Source organism: Solanum pennellii, chromosome 5, assembly GCF_001406875.1.
Source record: "Solanum pennellii chromosome 5, SPENNV200".
NCBI classification, from domain to species: domain Eukaryota; kingdom Viridiplantae; phylum Streptophyta; class Magnoliopsida; order Solanales; family Solanaceae; genus Solanum; species Solanum pennellii.
The window spans coordinates 50,894,223-50,915,065 of NC_028641.1; the positions used below are offsets into that span (position 1 = coordinate 50,894,223).

The following is a 20,843-nucleotide window of genomic DNA, read 5'->3' on the forward strand; positions in this document are numbered from 1 at the left end:
AAAAGAATGAAGGTCAAAGTGACTCTCAATTGGAATATGCCAGAGTGTTGGGAAGTTTGATGTATATTATGAATTGCACGCGACCAGATATAGCATGTGCTATTAGTAGACTGAGTCGGTACACTAGTAATCCGAATCAAACTCACTGGATTGCTATGAAACGTGTGTTGGGTTATCTATAATGGACACAACATTATGCTTTGCATTATAATAAATATCCTGCTGTGATTGAAGGATATAGTGATGCAAATTGGATCACCGGGTCAAATGATGTAAAATCCACGAGTGGTTATGTATTCATTCTTGGTGGAGGAGCTGTCTCTTGGAAATCTTCCAAACAGACAAGTATTGCTCGCTCCACAATGGAATCTGAATTCATTGCTTTGGATAGGGTTGGTGAAGAAGGGGAATGGCTCCGGAATTTCCTAGAGGATATTCCATTCTGGCCCAAACCTGTTGGTCCAATTTGCATACATTGCGATAGTCAAGCAGCAATAGGTAGGGCATGGAATGTTATGTACAACGGGAAGTCTCGTCATATACGACGGAGACATAACACCGTAAGACAACTGCTCTCTAGTGGAATTATCACAATTGACTATGTAAAGCCAAGCGATAATTTGTCAGATCCACTAACGAAAGGCCTAGTGAGAGAGGCATTTGAAAGATCATCTAAGGGAATGGGTTTACGGCTTAGGAAAAGTCATCATGACGGTAAATCTATCTAGCAGACTGGAGATCCCAAGAGCTAGATTCAACGAGAAAATCAAAGTTGTGGCTGACGGTTCGACATTGTCAATTTAACTCAATCCATTCTCATGATGAAGACAATGTTCAGGAAAAGTTTAAGACTATAAGGATTGTTAATGAGGTAATAAAGCTTAAAGTTTTTAATGATTTGCTAAGTTTATTAGATTTGACCAAATAATGTATCTACGAGATGACACGGTTAGAAATCACCTCTGTGAGTGTGAAGTGGAAGCCGCTTCAAGGAGAATTTTATGTCAAAAGCCTATTCTCTATACACTCATGAAACCAGGAGGTGTTCATGGCTGAAACGAACACAACCGTAAAAATCATAAACAGTAAAAGGTTAATTGTGTGACATATGGTTTTCTAGGTATACACCAAAGCTCGACGGTTCAAATATATCACATCTACCGATTGATCAAGTATATCCGACATATGTTCACTACGGAAAGTCCAAGGGGAAACCTACTTATCCAGATGCAATTAATCCTTGCTTGTAAAGTACACAATTGTCCATGCATTCCTATGTTATAACTATTCCCCATCAATTTGTGGGATTGTTGGGTTTGTAGCAAGAATTTATAGGAAATAGAGGGAAGGAGAGGAATTGGAAAAGTTTAGAACTTGAATGGTTGGGAACTTGAAAAGTCCTCTAATGCTTTAATGAAAAAGGCAATTGTCCCTTATCGGTAATGGAAATGAAAATAAGAGAGTTGAAACAAATAAACACTCCTATTAATTGTTAAAAGGGTTGGAAAGAGGTACCCCCCTCGCGCCGTCGTCGTCGCTCGCTCGCTTCGGCTTCGGTTACGACTACGGCTACGGCTCTGGATTTGGCTTTGGCTTTGGCAAATGGTCAATCGAGAGATTATTTTTTCAGACAAATTTATTTTAATTATTTCATTTTAAATGGCCAAAAATTAATATCAATTAATTAGTTGATAACAAAAGTTAACCGAAATGTTTTCAATTTTTTAGTTAACCCGACCCGACTCGGATCCTCGCGCGTGACCCGTTTTAATTTCCATTATATTTAAAATTTCTGCCATGACTGCTCAAAAAGGTTGCAACTTTCAGGAACAGTCAATACCATTTGAAAGTTTGGAACCTTTCATTAATGGTCGTGTCAATTCTGAAAAGGTTGCAACCTTTCAGAATATATTCTTCTTGCCTATAAATACCATTAAGTCTTCAGAATATTTCCCTACGAATTTTCTGATCTTCCTTCTTCTTCTAAATAAATATTTCTTCGTGTACTTTCCTGCTGTGGATTGATTCGCTGACAGTAGAGTTTTTGGTATCTACACTCTACTGATTAAGATCATTTTACCCTGGGAGGTTATATTCCAAATCAAACCTCGGATACTAGAGGGGAATAATTTCCTTAAGGGGACACTGTGAATTCAGTGGACTTGATTTTCTTCAAAACTTAAAAAGAGTATTCCAGATTCTTGTAAGTTTTTACAAATTCAATTATTTTTTTTAAAATAAATTTCTATTCATCTTACTAACTGGTCTAAAAATCTCAGTTACTTCGTGTTTCTGAATAATTTATTATAACCAGTAATTTCTGATTTTCATAACACAGATTGGCAAACAATCTATCCATATGAATTATATGTTACACTAATGAGTTTTATTTGAGTCGTTGTTGAGAGCCTCCAAGAGGGTGAATACTCAAATCAAACCATAGGTGTGGACGACATAAAAAAGGATCCAACATAATGTTAAACTTTTTCTTAGAAGCGAAATGGGACATAATCCAAAGAGGAGTATCAAAATCTGAGGATGCGAGCTAAGGAGCGACTTTCACCAGAATTATACCACACCCCTATCCATAGGCATGTGGGTTTTTCTTTTGGTTTATAGATTTCAGTTTCACATCAAAAAATGTTTCGTTATTCACCGGAAGCAGCTTTTTAATCTTAGTGATGATACACCAAGATCTTTGGAAATTATGTCCATGTAGTTCTTACTTATGGGTGTTAACCTCTCCACATTCATGGCTAAGATATTTCAAGCCTCATTTTTATACTCAACTTTCTTGTAATAGATTTCCTATAAAACCTATCGACTAAAACTATAAACAGTCCAATTCCTAAGGTTTAAAAATATGTAGGAGGGGGAAAAAGCTCAATGTTGAAAATTCGACTGTATTCTGACATTTTCTCTTAAATATTAGTTGCGAGTAATCCAAGCTCTTCATTATTTGATATCGAGATAACTTTTGAACCCTTCGATAATCCTGCTTTAAATCAAGCATGTCAAACAACAAGTGGTCTTAATTCTCATATAGCCTGAGATATGTAGGACACCTTATATTGAGGTTTGTCCATAACTCCTAAAGTCCGTACCATAATCCCTTTCTTGAAGATGAAGATGTGCTCCATCAAAATTTGATTCGTCAAATTTCATTTGCCTCAAATTTCTTCCATCAATCGAAGTCAAAGGAGGTACAACAGCTGACACCAAATTTTGGACTTCCACATTATAAATTAATCATCGAGCTTCTTGAATTTCAAACTATTTAAAATGATTGTTTTTTTTTAATTTCAAACAAATAAAAATAAATATAGTTCGAAAATCTTTTCACCCTTTTCATGATTTTCAAATAATATATTTTTTTAATATAATTATTTACATAATAAATATATTTTTATGAATATTCAAAAATCATCTCAAAATATTTTATATTTTAAATATTTTATTAGTGATGGTTTGAATTTTTAATTAATAATTTTATGAAATTCAAATACTTTTAAGTTATTTTTAAAGTAGTTTTGTTATTTTTGATAATAAATCTGTATATTTTTACAATCATATTATATTATAAATATTTGAAAATTAACACAAGAGATTTTACACTTCAGTTAAATATTTTATTAATTTACTGTAAGTTATAATTATTATGTTGAGTTATTAGTTTATAATGGAGTTATTTATTTTATTTTTATTAAGATTAAGAAGCTCATCAGTTGATTCTATTAATTAATTTTATTTATGTTTTATCCAATTTATTACTTGCATTCATATTGGCTTTATTTCGTAATCACAATTGGCTATAACTGAAATTCAAATGAATTTTTTTTTTATAATTCTAGCCCATTTCTACCCACCTTAACTCAATTTTGAGAAAAACTTTTTGTCCTTTTTACAAATTTCCAGCAGCCCAAACTAACATATTCTCGTCCCTATTTAATTTCTAGATTACCCGGCCAAAAATCATTCCAGTACAACTACAATCAATGTTGTGTACAATACCTGTACGCAAACCCTGCATCTTGTTCTTCTTCACGCGACTGTCAAATCCAACGACCCAATCATGTTGCAAACCCAGAATCACACGCGAAGAAACCGTTACCCTCATCAAACAACCTTGAAGAACCCATAACCCTAGCAACCTAATCAATCAAATCGTTATTCCCTTTCCCCCTTTTTAAGAGATCTTCAAATATCTTTCACTATTGGCCTTGGAAATGGGGAAAGATATTAAAAATTTATCCAATGTACTTCCCCTCTAAATCACCCCTTCTTCCTTATAAATAGCCCTCTACCCTATGTGATAAACACAAATGATTTGAAATTGGATTTGACGGCTTTTGAGTTTAGATTTGAAGAGATAAATGTTTTATACTTGAAATTTTAAAAAGATTCTCTACTCTTAAATTCGAAGAAGTCTGTCTCTTATATTATAACTGAGGATTCTTTGTATGCTGTTCATATTTGAATTGAGGTGTGGAAATCGCTACTTTCAAGCTCTTCGCCCCACTCGCTGCTATGAAAAAGGTATACTTTTTTATCTTGTTTATTTTCCTCACTATTCTGACCTTAATTTGTTGTTTGGTATAACTGATTCGATTTGATACCTCATTTACTAGTCTTTTATTCTTCTTCTTTTGGTACAAGATTATTTATCTGTCTTTGTTTTGTTTTCTCATTAATTCCTAGTAGGAAAATAATTTCTCGTTCTTGTAGTGGAATATTTTGTACGAAGCTATTGCTACTCTTATTGGTTTGATTCTCATAGCCTTGTGGTGGTCTGTTTTTTTTCAAAATTATTTATTGTCTTTAGTTCGTCCTTGCTTATAACGTCTCCGCTATAGGCTTGATTTAAATGCTTTCAGTATTAAATCTTATTATAGAATGATAATTTTCTATTTTACTAAGGTTCTTTTCTTCGATGGTCTTGTTGTCTTAAGTTTATGTTATTGTTTTGGCATTGAATGTCGCATCTCGACATAGATCCATGGGTTGTATAATGTATTATTGATGCTTGATAATATGATTTACTCATTCGGGATAGGCATCTTAATGTAACCTTTTAGTAAGTTGTTTTAAATCTAAATTCTTTAGTTGTCATTTTGGTGCTCACTATGTTGAGATATTGAAATTAACGTGTGACAATTTCCAAAGTTACGAATCAGTTTTATTCTGCTGTTACTTATTACATATTTAATAGGTGTGAATTGTTGTTTAAATGGTCCTTATGTAATCATCGGTCGTCATGAAGATATTCTTTTATTGATTTTCTTTATTTATTATGGAAGTTTAGTCATGAAATTTCTTGTTGGCTTCAAGTTATAGTTTTACTTGACTTATGATTAATTACAAACTGTCAAGACAGTAGCTCTTTCATAGTAATGTGTTTGTTGGTTAAATTGCGGTGAAAGGCAAGTTGTTGAAATGATTATCCTTAAATCTTATCACCTAGTTTGTTAAAGAATTTGCTTAATTACTTATCTTCATCTTCTTTATTTTTTTTATGCATGAATACTTTCCTCATGTCTCTTGGACTCCTCCTTTCGAATTTTCTTCATCGATTCAGCCCCCGCCCCCATATATTTGGAACATGTTTTAGACTCCACAGATCCAACATGCTACTAGAAATTACTTCAAAAGCCTAATGAATGGGTTTTATATATAGTGTATATAATGTGTATACACTGATATAGAGGTTGAGATGCCCAAAATATAGATCCCAACTGCGGATATGCAGGTCGATGATGAAAATACAAATCTCAGGAGTTTAAAAACTGAGTTATGTACACTGATATACAGACAATATATGGTCTGTATACAAAAAACAAAAATCGGCCAAAAAGCCACAAGAAATTTAGGCAGCTAGTTTTTAGAAGTTGGGTCAAAGACCATGTATTTTTGGGCAGCCTTTACAATAGTGTAGGACAATGAAATTGGCCCAAAGACCAAGATTAGAAAGGCCCATTCCTCCCTAACTCTCTCTATTTGAATTTATTAATTTGTTTTACCCTTTCTAGTTTATTTGCTAATTAATTTTAGGGTTAGCTCAATTGAATTTCCAAAAAGATGAACGATGTTCATTTATGTTGGTACATTTTATCTTTTTTTATCAACTCTCATACTTTAATTTTAACATTTATTGTCAAAATATTTTTTAATTAATTAGAAATTGTTTCATGATTAAATCAACTAATTTAGTTCAAATTATTATTTAAAATGATTCATACAAAATATTTCTAGTTTCGTTAAAGTCTTAATCATTTGAAATTTAATTCAATTATTTCAATTAATATCCTCTTTTCTTAAAAATTAAAATTGTTCCTTGTTTATCTATTTTCTCAAGTTAAGTTATTTTCCTAAAAAAAGTCAAAATATTTAATCTAAGTCGTAGGATAACTGCAAGTTACCAGATGCTTTAAATGCCTAAAAAACCTTCTTGAGGCGTAAATAAAAACCTCTTACCCATTCTCTAAATTTATAACACTTAATCTGTTGGAGTCTTTTTAAATTAAGTTTTGTTGATTTCTTTAAAAAATTAAGCAGCGACTCTTTTCTATGTATTTTTCTCGAATTGTATTATACTTGAAACATTTCAAAAAGTGATTTTTCTAAAGATACTAATATTACGGCATAAAATATATACATTATTTTTTTCACAGTTACTAAGTGTTCATGCCCTAACGTGCGCTTGTGGGTCCGCCTCTCAATGACTCTTGTTATTATATCTTTTTAAAAAAATATTAAAAAATTGTAACAAATTTGGCTCATTAACAAAATTAAAATATTTATTTTTTAAAATTTCTTTAATAAATTTTTCCTTAAAGACTTGGTAATTATAAAAAAAAATTAAGTGAAAAAATTGTCAAATATAAAATACACTTATAATTTTAATCATAAAATCATTAATTCCTAATCTAGTCTGGTCAACAATCACATTTCTCAAGTAAATAATTTTTAAGTTATCCAAATATCTCCCACACTAAAACCAAATTGTTGCAATTGAAGTGAAATTAAACTAATGTAAACATGGTCATTTTACTTTATTCTTCTTCTAAAAAATCACTAAAAAATTTTGGTTTTTCTTACTATTAGAGAACTTGTTTGTATCGTGTACTTTCTTTTTCTTCTTTATCTCATTGTATCAACTTCGAGTTCTTCCTTCTAAGTTCCTTCTCCTCCTCTAGTTTGTATCGCTAATTGGAATTCAAAGGGATGTCGATAGCTTCGATTGGTTCTTGTGCTCTGATGATCGCCGACAAGAAGATGATTCAGTTTCAGCTATTTTTAATGGTTACAAGGTGGATAGAGTTGTCCCTTTATAGAAGACATCAGGTTGAAGCGGCGATGACAGTGTCTATAAGATTAATGTTAGGGTTGAGGTTCATATACCAAGGAATTGGTTGATTCTGTGGATAAATCGATTATTCATGCTCAATTTTTTGTTTAAAACAACCGGAATTTCAAGGTGAGTGGGATGTGGGTGAGGTTTATGGTGATCAAGGATTGATCGTGGGTGGATTTTTAGAAAAATTCCATGGATGTGTTGGTTTCATATTTTGTAAGTGGCGAGGCTGTAATTGAAATTGAAATTGAAATGTAAGGGTGTAATTTTATTTTTGGTCTTCATCAAATGATAGAAATCAATTTTGAAAGTGGGAATGAAGTTGGCCATATCTTTGATTGATGTTAATTGTAAGGATTTTACCCTAAAGTCTTCATTGAAGGTTTAGAAAATCTCGATAAAAATGAGATAAGTGTTGATTAAAAGTTAGTATTGAACATGAGATAAGAATAATTGAGAGGAACTCCGTGTCATAAAAATTTATTTCCCTACTTTGCCTTCCTCTGAAAAATTTATATTAGAAGTTAAGATCAAATTAATGATCTTCAAGACAGATTCACCACATGTATATATTAAATCCTTGAATGACCAAAGTTAAAAAGGGGAAATCTAAACTTACTTGATAGGATCTATACAAATGTTCGAACTCTAGTTTATGGTGGGGGGAGTGAACTCTATAGATTTATTCAAATCAATGGACTATGAGAATGTGCACCAATGTTCAATCGACCTTTATTTGCACTTGATTGAATCTTTTCTCTCGTGACATTTAAAAGTAATTGAATGGATTAAATAACTAAAATGAGCAATACTTACCTGACATATGAAATCAGATTTATAGATGAATATAAATAATGTTACAACGTGGTGTTCATATTGCCATACCATACCATATGCAGATTTTAATTGATTAAGTCATCAACTCCAGTATCAAAATTCGCATTTGACGAAAATAGCTGTTGAGATCTTAACTCAACCTTCTCGAATTTTCCCAATATAACTCGACATAACACGATATGTATTTTATCACTTTCATCTATCTTGATCATCTTTTAACTACATAAACAACCAATAACAGATACCAAAAAGCGAAAGACGAGTTAGGACAGAGGAAGAGGTAAAGTGAAGAAAACAAAGTGGTGAGGGAAGTAGTTAGTTCATTTAGGAATGTAATAGTTCAGTGTGTTGTCTTTGCGCTTATTGAATTGCTTCCACCAAGGTTCCCTAGGATAGGGTCATTGGGGAACGAAGAGGAAACCTATCGAAATCTTTCCTAGGACACATTGGTTGAAACAATTCAGTAGGCGCAGAGACAACATGCTAATCTATTACATTCCTGGATGAACTTTGTACTCCCCTCACCATATTGTTTTCCTCCCTTTCCCTCTTTTTTTTTCCTAACTTGTCTGTCCCTTTTTGGTACTTGTTATTGGTTTTGTCTGTAGGGAAATAATGTGCGAGATAAATGAAAATTATGAAAATCATATCATGTTATCTCCACTTATATTGCTAAAGCTTGAGTTAGGATCTCTATAATTGTTTCCATCAAGTGTGAATTTTTATACTAGAGTTGATGACTTAATCAATCCAAAGTTGCATGTTGTATGGTGTATTAATATGAACACCCACATTCTAACTTTGTTTGTAGTCAGTTATAATTTTGATTTTCATATGTAACATACATATTTATCCTTTTCGTTAATCATTTCTTACAATTACTTTTCATTGTCACGAGAGAAAAGAAATAGTCAAGTGCGAGTACTGATCAACTGAATGGTGGTGCTCATGCTGATAGTGCATTGATTCTAATAAATCTATAGAGTTTACACCCCACCCCACCCCCCGCACACACCAAAAAAGTTGGAGTTCCATTTTTTTTATAGATCCAATCAAGTAAGTTTAGATTTCTCTTTTACACTTTTGTTATTAAATGATTTACTGTATATAGGTGATGAATTTGATTAAAGACCACTATTTTGATCTTGACTTCTAATAAAAAAATTTCACATGAAGGCAAAGTAGGGAAAAAAATTTCATAACACAGTTATGATCTGTTTTTGGTGATGACTTTTTGCATTTGATTATTCAGGAAGTCCATGACTTAGAGGAGGTTATTTTAGTTTCTAATTTTTTTGGGGTAAAATGGGATATTTTCTCATTGATATGTTCAATTTATATAAGATAAGTTGTTATAATGATATTATAAAAAGGCTCAGGATATTTTGTGCCTTTTAATGAAGTAAAAAATGTTCAAATAACTACTTGTTTAGCATCTGAAATATTTTATTGGTAATCGTATAGATGTAATGTGCATATATTGCTCTCTTTAAATGAGGAGGCTTGAGTATGGCTTCACATAAACAGGATCTGATATGGTTTATATTACAACTTTTTTCCTATCTCTGTTCTTCATGTTCATTGGATATTATGCGGACCTTTCCGTCTTTTGATTATATCCTTTTTATTTTTATTTTATCTATATAACAATGTGTAACTTGCGAGACTTCAACATATATCTTTGCTTTTCAGACAGAGAATCACAATCCTTGTAAAAATTAGCAATTTAAGTTGGTCAGCGATATGTCATGTTCTTTGAATTGTTATTTAATCAGGGTCTTGCTTTACTCTTACATGATGCATATACTCAGTGTTTCATTATATGTTAGTGAAGATCCAAGTATGAATCTAGGGACGTTCCTTGTTTTGTGTTGTGACTAGGATTGATAAACTATCTTAACAAACACACCCTTCAATTATGTGACCTATTTTCTATTTTTTAAGAATGATTTCTTTCGAGGACAAATATTCCCAAGGGTGAGATATTGTAACATCTTGCAACTATAAAGAAATAAAATGAAGTGTAAAATCTTGAAATAGTTAATTTTGGAAAGAGCAAGGAAATCAGGAAAATTCTAAGTAAGTTAAAAGTGAGTTTTTGGTCATTTTAAAACAACCATAACTTCTAGCTCAGGATGAGTTAGAGGTACTTCTAGATATGTTTGTAAAACTCTTGCAAGGATCTTTTTAATTCTTCCAAGTTTGCGCATTTTCAAGTTCGTATGAGTGGGTTACAACCTTTGAAAGATGGGTTGTTGGATTAAGGAAATATCCAAATTCGGGACTTTAAATGGTATTATAGTCTTCTCACTACCCTATTATTTTAATCCGTTTTTAGGAGTTTAATACGGGTCAAGATTTAACTTAGTCAGTTTTAGAATTTAGAATTTAAAGCTAGGGCTGAGGATAAAGGAGGAGAGAATAGAACAAGGGAGAAAAAGCGCAAATTCATCAAGATTATTCAAGATAATTGGGGTTTTCGCCAAGGAATTATTGCTATTAGGTGAGGCTCTCAAAACGTTGGGATTGTTATCCCACATGTCAAACATGTTAATTTCAGTTTGGATTCGTCCTAAAAGCATTAGAATATTGATATCTTGATACTCATTCTTGAATTCATGTGTTCTTATTCAATTAGCCTGAATGGGGAAGCTTTAAATTCGTTACGTCGCGTTCTATGGTAGTTTTGGGTTAGGTTCTTAGGTACACTTGTTGGGTATCGATATCTAAAAGTAATTTAAGAGAAAGAACCTAGATTAGGTGAATGCGCATCGCGTTACCTGTTCCCAGAATTGAAAGTTCTTCTCCGTGTCCGGAGTTGATACGAGGTGCTCTGCCTCAAAAGACCTTTTCAGAATCAAAATTAGAGTATGCCTCCATGTCACGGACCCACCTCCAAATCACAATTTTTGTTCTTTTTTCATGTGTATTTATTAAAATCTTCCTAAACGACATGAAATCCTTTCAAACACAAATCTTAATCCTTGAATCCGTAATCTCAAATTCAAGAGAAGTTAAGAGCCAAGTGTACAAAGTTGTTAGAGTCTTTTCAAGAAGTTCTTTACGAATGCTTTTCATTTTGTTTTAAAGACTTAAATATCTAGTTGAGTAAAGAGTAAAGGTAAGGATAATAAGTTCATTTCAAGTTTCATAAGTTTTTTCCAAATGTTTTAACTTCGTTTTAATAATTACATTTGAGTTTAGTTTAGAGTAAAGTGAAGTCTTTTCTTCAAAGCAGTATGTGAGGACTATGTATTCCTAAAGAAGTATATAACTTGTTTTCACATTTAATATGAATTGAACTAAAATTTCCAAATAGACTTTTCGCTAGTTTTCAGAAAAGAGTAATAGCTTTCTAAATGAACAAAGTAGGAAACTATGATTTCAAAGGTAGTCTTTGCCTATGTTTTGATCACTAATTTCAAACCACAAAGGTAAGAATGTTTTATAAACATAAGAACTAATATGATAATATGTTTTATAGTAGTATTGATCATCGATATGGGGGAGAGTTCAGATAACTTCCAGCCCCATAAATCATGTAGCCACCATGGGTAGAAAAGGCTCATACATTTTATATAATTCCTCTAGTGCTTTTTAGAATAGTCTAGTGCATCCACTTGGTCGTTCAGGTTCTATACCAATGGGACAGTATAGGATGACCTTGGAGCGTCTGGCAAAACGTTGTTCAATCACTATAGCTCTCAAGTGATGATTTTCGATTAGAGAAACCCCCACAATAGTTAAATGTAAATGTATTATATATACCAGATAATTGTATTTTTACATACATCTCAGAGTTACATTGTATATTTGCATACATACAGAATTTACACGATGTTTTAAACAACTTTTTTTTATATGGCACTTGTCTTAAATTGCTTTATACGGAAATGCGTTAAGTTTTGTATAGTTGAGTTGAGCCTGGTAAGTTCTACGAAACCTCCTATGAAGCCTATGTTGTATTTTTTTTATTTCAACTCACATACTCGTATATTCAATGTATTGACGTTAGTTGGCCTACATCATATTGTGATGCAGACATAGGTAATAAGGATTGACCTCTAGCGCATCGTTGATCTAGTTGAGAACTCTAGAGTCAATCGTTGAGCCTCCCTTCATTCCTAAAGACATCTTTTATATCATTGTAGTTAGTTCATTAGGATGTTGTGGGGTTTGTACCTACATTCATTTCAATCAAGTTAGAGGCTTCATAGACAGCTAGAAGTTCACTAGTCTTTGCATTATAATTCTTATGTTAAATACTTGGGTTGTCATTTTAGCAAAGTTGAATGTTTAAATATTTAAAAGGTTCCCATTTATTTTATTATTCATTTCAAGATGAATCTTTGATTATTATAAGTTTGGTTTTTGTCTTCTGTTGAGTTAAATAAGCCAAACCAAGGGTCCACTCGAGGACAACAATGGTCATCGAGTGCTAGTCCTGCCCAGGGTGTAGGCTCAAGGTGTGAAAAAGACAGTATCATAGCCATTTTTTAAGAGTCCTAGGGAGTCTATGAAGCAGTGTCTGTAGAGTCTTAATTATCAGTGTGAAGCGCACAACATCTATAAGTAGGAGGGTACAACTTCTTGTAAATTCCTCACTTCTTTCATACTCACTTTGTGAGTTAGAGTTTATCTCTAAATAGTTGTTTTCTAACTCTTGCTTACACGTAATCGATTTTTGAGTTGGGGTTTGTTTGAGGAGGACTTTTTTGGGTATTTATTTCCCTCGTGATCTAAGAGAAGCTGAGATATCGTTGTTGACATGGGAAACAGAATGAACTTGTTTGTAGTTAGGTTCTCTCGTCTATCTATTAAGGAAAGTAAAGTTGCGATGTTAATAAATGAAATGGGCATAACAAGGTTGATGATCCTTGTGCAATAAGTTGAAGAGGAAAATTTGGGAGATAGCGAAGAGTTCAAGCATAAGAGGTCTAAGACAATAGGAACGAGTTCGGGCAACAAAGAAATAATTTGAACTGGTCTTCTTTCTAATAGAAAAATAAAGGACATGTTTCATCATCTGTTAGTGCACCTGCACCAAGGAACCAATGTGAGTATAATAGTCAAAGTTCTCAGAACTTCAGAGCTAGACCTGCGCATTTTCAAGGTTATAAATCACAAAAGGGATACTAAGTCTCCGTCATGTCTAAGTGTGGTAGGAGCCACAAAGGGTGTGTCGTGATAACTCCACTAGTTTCTTCAAGTGTGGCTAAAACAATCATTTTCCTAGAGTGTATCCTAAGAATATGCACAGTAACGGTAAAGAGGGAAATATTGCCCAGGCTTCATCACTTGCTCCACCAGATAGGGCTGCACTTAGGGGAGTTACATTCGTTACTGACAAAGGAACAAACAATTTGTATGCTATCAACAATCGCCAAGAGCAAGAGGATTCGCTAGATATTGTAACTGGTATGATTCAAAACCTTTGACTTTAAAGTTTATGTATTTCTAGACGCGGAAGATATTTATCTTTTGTAACTCCATATGTTGCTATGAACTTATATTTTCTTCTTGCGCAACTTAGTGAACCATTCGGTATTTCTACACCTGATGGTGAGTCCATTCTAGCAGAGAGAGTCTATTATGATTGTCCTTTTTTCCATCAATCACAATAGTACCATGGCTGATAAAATTTAGTAAGACAGGGTAGATTTTGATATCATTATTTACATGGACTAGTTTCATGCTGGTTATGCATTAGTTAATTGTAGTTCTCGAGTAGTAAAGTTTCAGTTTCCAAATGAGTCATTCTTAGAGTGGAAAAGTAGTTCAACACTGCCTAAGGTCGGTTCATTTCGGACCTGAAGGCAAAGAAGTTTGTTTCTAACGGTTGTGTGATGCTTCAATATGTGTATATTTTTATATTCCATAATCAACGACACTAACCTACAGTTTGAGTGTCTATGAATCGAATCTAGTAAAGTAACCTAACCAAGGGCTGGGGTCGTTTCTCAAGAGAGTTGTTGTTAAAGTTGTAGCTACATAGTATTATTTTTTATATAGTAATATCTCAAGACATTTTCGAGTATTAGCACAAAATTTTTTTATTTGTGACACCAAAGTGTAAAATATAAAGAAAGGGGTTTTCGTCACAAGTAGTAAAATAAGTAAAAATAAATGACAAAACAAGTATAGGAGAGAGTTCCTTGGTGTGACCTCAATATATGTGTACTCAAACTAATGGGTACATTTTTTTGATAGAAAAATTCACAAGATAATGGTGACTAGGCTAAGATTTAGGTTAAAGTACGTTCACTCTCGGGAAACTTACCACATATTAAATGAGCTCTTCATGGACACCCACTCGTCTAAACTAACCAGCCTATGTCTTACCCAAGCCCTGACCATGCGATAGAGGGTTCTTGGACATGGGACTAGGGCTCACCCATTCGGGCTGAACATCAGTCGACCCACTTTTATGCCATGAGTCTAGTGGTCTTCGTTTCAGGACCTCCCTCTCACAAAGCAAAAACACATGGGTAGTTTTGTATTTGAAACTAGAAACCCATTATATTAAACAAAAACCACAAGGTATAATCACCATTAAAATGCATCTAATCCTATCAGCAAGCAACACCCAATAATAATATCAACACATATTGGCTAAATCATACCCCAAGAATTTGTAATTTTAGACAAACATCAAGCAACAAATAAATATACTTAAAATGATAAAGAATCAAGTGGGTATATGAGATTAAACCTTAAAAGTAACGAAGGAAGGTAATTGGAGAAGACCCACTTTAAAGATTGCAAGAAGAACTTCTTTCTTCAAGCTTCCTCATAACCCTCTCCAAACTTGAGAGAAAACTTAAGAACGATGTTTATAAAATAAAATATTAAGTGTATAATCTTTCACTCTCTAAATAATAAAAGTGTTCAGTATTTTATACTTTAGATTTAGTGCTGGTGGATCCATTCAGCGTCTTTAGTAGTGAATTTCCTAGTGATTCGGTGACTCACCCTTTTCTCTTGTTCGTCGTTGTTTGTGCCTTGCCTTTATATCCATGCATGTCGTAATTTTGGGTTGAATAACTCTGCTTCACGGAACTCTTCGGCGAAGCGCCGATTGCTTCTTTTCATCGACTTTTGATCCGCTTCCTTCATGTCTCACTTGTTGTAACAAAAGGTTGAACTTTTCGATACGCCATATATAAAAAAAACTGAAATTATACATGCATAGTTCAATTGTATACTCAAAGATTAAAGTTGTGATAGACCATTACTAAAGATTCTTGAGCTCAATATACTTTCTAGTAATACAAGTTCAAGCTCAACAAAAGTATCTACATGTCCTCACAAAAAGAATGATTCCATTTTCACACACTTAAATTTATCAACATAGGATCAGGAATGTAATGCAATAATCACACTCACAAAGAGGAACACAATGCATGTTTTCACCCATACGCTTGATCTTATTTTCTAATTGACCTTCGTTAGGTTCACGTAAGATCAAAAAGGTCTTTATAAGGCTTGTAATGGGGATGAGTTAAAAGGTATGGTCATTGGGCTCAGTGATTTCTTCTCCAATGAGATGAGATTTCCTTACGCTATCCCCGATCTTCCATTCTTCATCCTTAGTCCAGTGCTTCTAGGTCAACTTTTATTTCCCTTCATTGATTTCTCATTTCAATCTTTTTTTTTATGACTTTTCTTTTTTATTGCTTTATATTGTTCTTCTTTTTTTTTTGTATGGAGGGCTTTCATTTCCTTGAAATACGATTGGTTTGGGAGACACCTCTTGCACTTCTTGACTTCTTCTTTCCCTTCAAACCACACTCCCAACTTAGTTTTTTTTCCTATATTTGCTATTTACTTATATCACATTTCAAAAAGGATTATAGGTAGTTGATAACGTAAGGTTTAGATTTCATTAAGGTTTTCCCAAAGAAGAGGTAAGACTCAAGGGATGTTCAAAAGAGTTTCACAAACTCATGGGTAGTACACAAAAGAGGTATATGTCAAAGTAGTCTCACACAAATAAGAAATGCCTAATATCATATTAAGATATTACCTTTGTAAGTCAACTAGACTAACTGGGAAAATTCTTGGTTTATTCATGCAAGGCTCAAAGTAAGCTCATCATGAAAGGCAGTGACAGTTAAGTCAAACAAGACAACATTCTTTTGCTAGTGAGCAATGGTCATTGTAAAAGAATCAATTAGATAACTGGATAATCACTACGAGATGCCACGAGTTCACATATTAAATAAATAACTTCATTCGTTCTCGTTGTAGCCGCATATTAATGTTTGATCGATTGGGAGAAGTTTTAAGTAACTCTTATTGATCAAAACTGAGACTTAAATTTGTACAAGAACAGCCACTTTAAACACAAGAGGTGGCTAAATTTTCAAAAGTGAATATTTTTCGGAAGGTTCAAAATTATTTTGAATTAGGACCCAAAATAGAGGCATAAGCTTAACATTTGTGAAGGCATTTTTAAAATACAATTTAAACAGATAACCCCTAGTATACTAATTCTCTGAACCCTTTGAAACATATATCAATTATAAGAAGTTCACAAAACTGTCTATACGAAACCCTTCTGCATTTAATTATATCTCTATAGTCATAAGTGTCAAAGACTATAACACCTAATTATTCATACTCACTATAATACATGTGTTATCACGTATACTCACAACTAAATTGGATTGAAAAAGTGTCATAATAAAAGAAGTATCACAGTTTAGACACATTGTTTACCAAAGAAGTTGCAACAAGAAAAATGAATTTGTAACATGATGAAATATGTTTGCTCGATAATCATATCCATCTCTCGAGTCTCAATCTGAGAGATTCCCAAAAAACTATAAGAACATATCAGAACTCCTAAATCAAAGAGTAACTTTTCAAAATAATCAATGAAAATTTTAATAGTAAAATAATTGTTGCAACAACAACTTACTAGTAAGTAAAGGGAACCTTTTAACATCAAACACAAGAGAAACAATTGTTATTCGTAGAACAAAAGAGCAACTCTTATTAGAGTCGGCAAAATATGGTGATTCCATCACCGATAGGGACTTAGAAAATTTGAACGCGAGTATCTGTAGATAAAAACTTATTAAATTCAACGATGTAATGCCTATTTGGTTTCATTGTTTCCTTAACACAGTCCTCTGGCATAACAACTGTCCCAAACCATAGTGTATAGTCATATAGTAGTTGTCACGCCCCGAGCTACCCCCGAGATGCGGACACGGAACCTAAGACCAAAAGTAATCCCAAGCTAACCCTGCTGGCATGATTATGAGCACACTAAAGATAATAAACTATTGCGGAAGCTAAATCATACCTAAAATGAAAAGATGGGGAATACCCATATTCTATTACTTAGAAATTTGAAAACAATGAGTTTAATACAAAAGAAATATTAATTCAATACTATGCTGAATCTAACAATGTCTGAAAATAGCCTCTAAACTAGACTAAAAATACTGGGACAATGCCCAGCTAAATCTAGCAAAAACTGAAACTAAATGACTGAAGACTTAAATGAAACTCATGACTGTTGTCCTCGGAGAATGAGGACTCACCACTGAATGAGCTGAACTGGAGATCGGGAAATCGATCTATGCGTGATCTAGATGTTGAGAACATGAACCTACATTACGAGAATATGTAGCACACATATGCGTCAGTACTTGAAAGGAACCGAGCATGTAGGATAGAGTACAGATGAAATAAAACATAACTGAACAAGCACAAAAACAAGTATAATAATCTGAACGTGATGTACTGATTTCTGAGCTAATTAGATGCAATGACCAATTTATAACATGCTGAAACTTAATACTAAATATGTTGATAAATGGTCAATGCAGAGAGTCTAACTGAACTGTGGGAGCTACTAATAACCGATAATAAAACCACATGAGCTAAATGTGGAGTCTGATGTATACGCCCCATCGAGAGGACCCAATATACCCTTCCAAAGGTATAAAGTCATACTGGCGTGACCACTAAACAGATTGCCCACAGACGGTACTTACAACCTACTTGGCTAGTAGTTCTGGGACTATTGGGTACGCTAAACCCTAGTCCAACTCGGTATTATGCTACTCCCAATGAATTTTTTAAACTAACTGATTATATCTGAATTTTTGTAAATACTGGATAGCTCGAAACTGAACATGCAAACTGAGGATGCAACAATTAATCTAGTAATTATGCATTTATAATTGAGGCTTGTATAACTGAAGTGTCTGAAATATATTACCTAGCATGTGTAATTCAAAAACTAAAGAAACACAAAACTAGGGTTCTAAAATCAATGCGATAATCTGAGTAATAACATGATATTCTTATTTGGAACATATATTTAATAAATTCATTAAGTTATATCAAAGTTCTAGAAACCCTAGGTTTAATCATGATAAGATAATCAAGAACGGACTGAAACTAAGGTCCCAACGGTTGAAAGGAACCCACTAGTGAAATCCCACATACCTTGTGGTGAAATCCACGGAAAAATAGTTAAGTTTCGGGGCTGGAACTGCTGGAGCTTATGGCATTCTTGAACTAGTTCTTGAGCTTTTTTCTCCTCTCTTGCTTCTAATTTTCTAAATTTTTATTTAATGATTTGACTTGGATATGTTTTAATTATGTTTCTAGTCTTAAACTGACTATAATCTGATGATTTAGTGTCAAAATGACGTAACATAGGGTTTAAGCAAAGTGGGAAAGGTCAAAAAGACCCCTGGGAAGGTTGCTATCGGGCCTCACAACGGCCAGGACGGACGGTCCGTCATGCGCCTGACGCCCCGTCGTTGGGTCCGTCGTGAGGGCCTGTTCAACAGGCCTTTATAAAAATGGGCATAACGTTTTACTCGGAGGTCTTATTTTCACAAGGTTAGTGGCTATAGAAAGATAATTCAATTATCTATATGTGGGTAGGTAATGGGAGACCTAATTCATTTTTGCTAAGAGTTATGATCATTTAAAGTTGACCCAACTGCATTTTCCTTTAATTGGCTGCAAATTTTCCACCTGCGAAGCATGTTGGTCATCCATAACTCTTGTCAGAGAGTGGTTGCAGGGAGTCTCGATCGACAGTCACGGACTATGGACCATCGTTTGAGCTACGGACCGAAAGTCAGTCCGTCGTCCAAGACTTAACCAATTTTTCTAGGCTGAAAATTTTGGGAGTTTCTGATCTCATCGACGGTTGTGCAAGACGAACCGTGTTTCAGGCTACGGTCCGTCGATGCCACCGTTGGCAGCACCTGCACATTTTTCTATAATACTAATTTTTGGTCTGTATTGGCTACGGGGTATTACAGTGGCATACCACGAACGTTCACCAATTTTAACATTTTATCATGGTAAATTTGATAGCTAACTTTGTCTGCGTCAATGAAAGAAAAATCAAAGTTTCCCCGATTGTCATTTTTCAATAGAAATAACTTGTTCCGTTCAATCAAGTTGGATATCAAAAGAATTTAAAGTAACTATACTTTTTTTTTACCTATTCAAAAGTTAATCAAAGGCTGATAATACCAGAGACCGAATAAAATTGATTTTATGCTCAATATTAGTCTTTTTAATAATTGTCAATCCCATCTCATGTTTATCTCGATTAAGGTCTATAGTTATACTATACATAATATTTACAAAAATAGATCAATCATTAGCTACACATCAATTAGAGAATATATTATAAAAAAATTTTAGTTGTGATGCATTAGCCTTGCCATCATTACGAATTGTAAGGGCAGTAAGGAATAAGGAATATCCAGGGAACACTCCAATTTCAATTGTCTTTTTGGCATTTGTTAGTTTCAAGAGCAATGTAATTTAATTTCCATCTTCTGGTGCAATTTCCATTGTACACCTAGAATACACATCTTATTTTCCCTTCTTACCAATATCCCCTTTAATATCTCTAAAATTTATTATATCTTTAATGTACTCGAGTTACATATTAATGTATTTGACACAGTATTTAATGTATACGAGCTACATATTATGGATCCATTTTATTTTATAATGTATCCGAGATACATATTATGTATTCAGTTTATATTATAAGGTAACCGAGATACTCTTTAATTTATCCGAGCTATATATTATGTATGAAATTTGAGGTACATTTAAAAAGATTAATGTAATTACAAGCAAAAGATTGATACATTGTAGTTTCATATTAAACCTACTAGATTTCATTAAAATATACATATTTTATTTACTCATTTTGACATGCTCAATTGCAACCCCTACTAAATACTACTCCCTTCGTTTATAAAAAAAACCCCTAGTTTGCTTTGAAATAAAGATTAAAAAAAGAAAGAAGTCTTTTTATTCTGGTGTCTATAATTTGAAGTTATGTCAAATGTATCAAAATACTTTTTAATTTTGTGGTCTTAATCATGTCACGTGGAAAATTGAAGTTTAAATGTTGCAAAAAAAACACCTGGAAATGAATTATTCTTTTTGAAAATATCTAAAAACAAATAAATTAGACCATTCTTTTTAAATGGAGGGACTACATATTACTCTTTTCATTAGAAAGAATTTGACAATAAAAATTAGTCTTAACTTAGGTTAGTAATTGAACACTTTAAAATCACAAATTTATACCTATTAAACGAAACTGAAAATCTGGTGGAAGATAGAAGTCCGTGTGTCTCAAACACAA

General features: G+C 33.2%; 2 pseudogenes; one reads left to right on the plus strand and one right to left on the minus strand.

Moving 5' to 3' along the window:
- The first annotated feature begins 7,221 nt into the window (after window positions 1–7,221).
- LOC114077184 lies at window positions 7,222–7,774 on the plus strand (annotated as a pseudogene).
- Window positions 7,775–17,188: 9,414 nt separating this feature from the next.
- LOC107019566 lies at window positions 17,189–20,032 on the minus strand (annotated as a pseudogene).
- Between the last annotated feature and the right edge of the window lie 811 nt (window positions 20,033–20,843).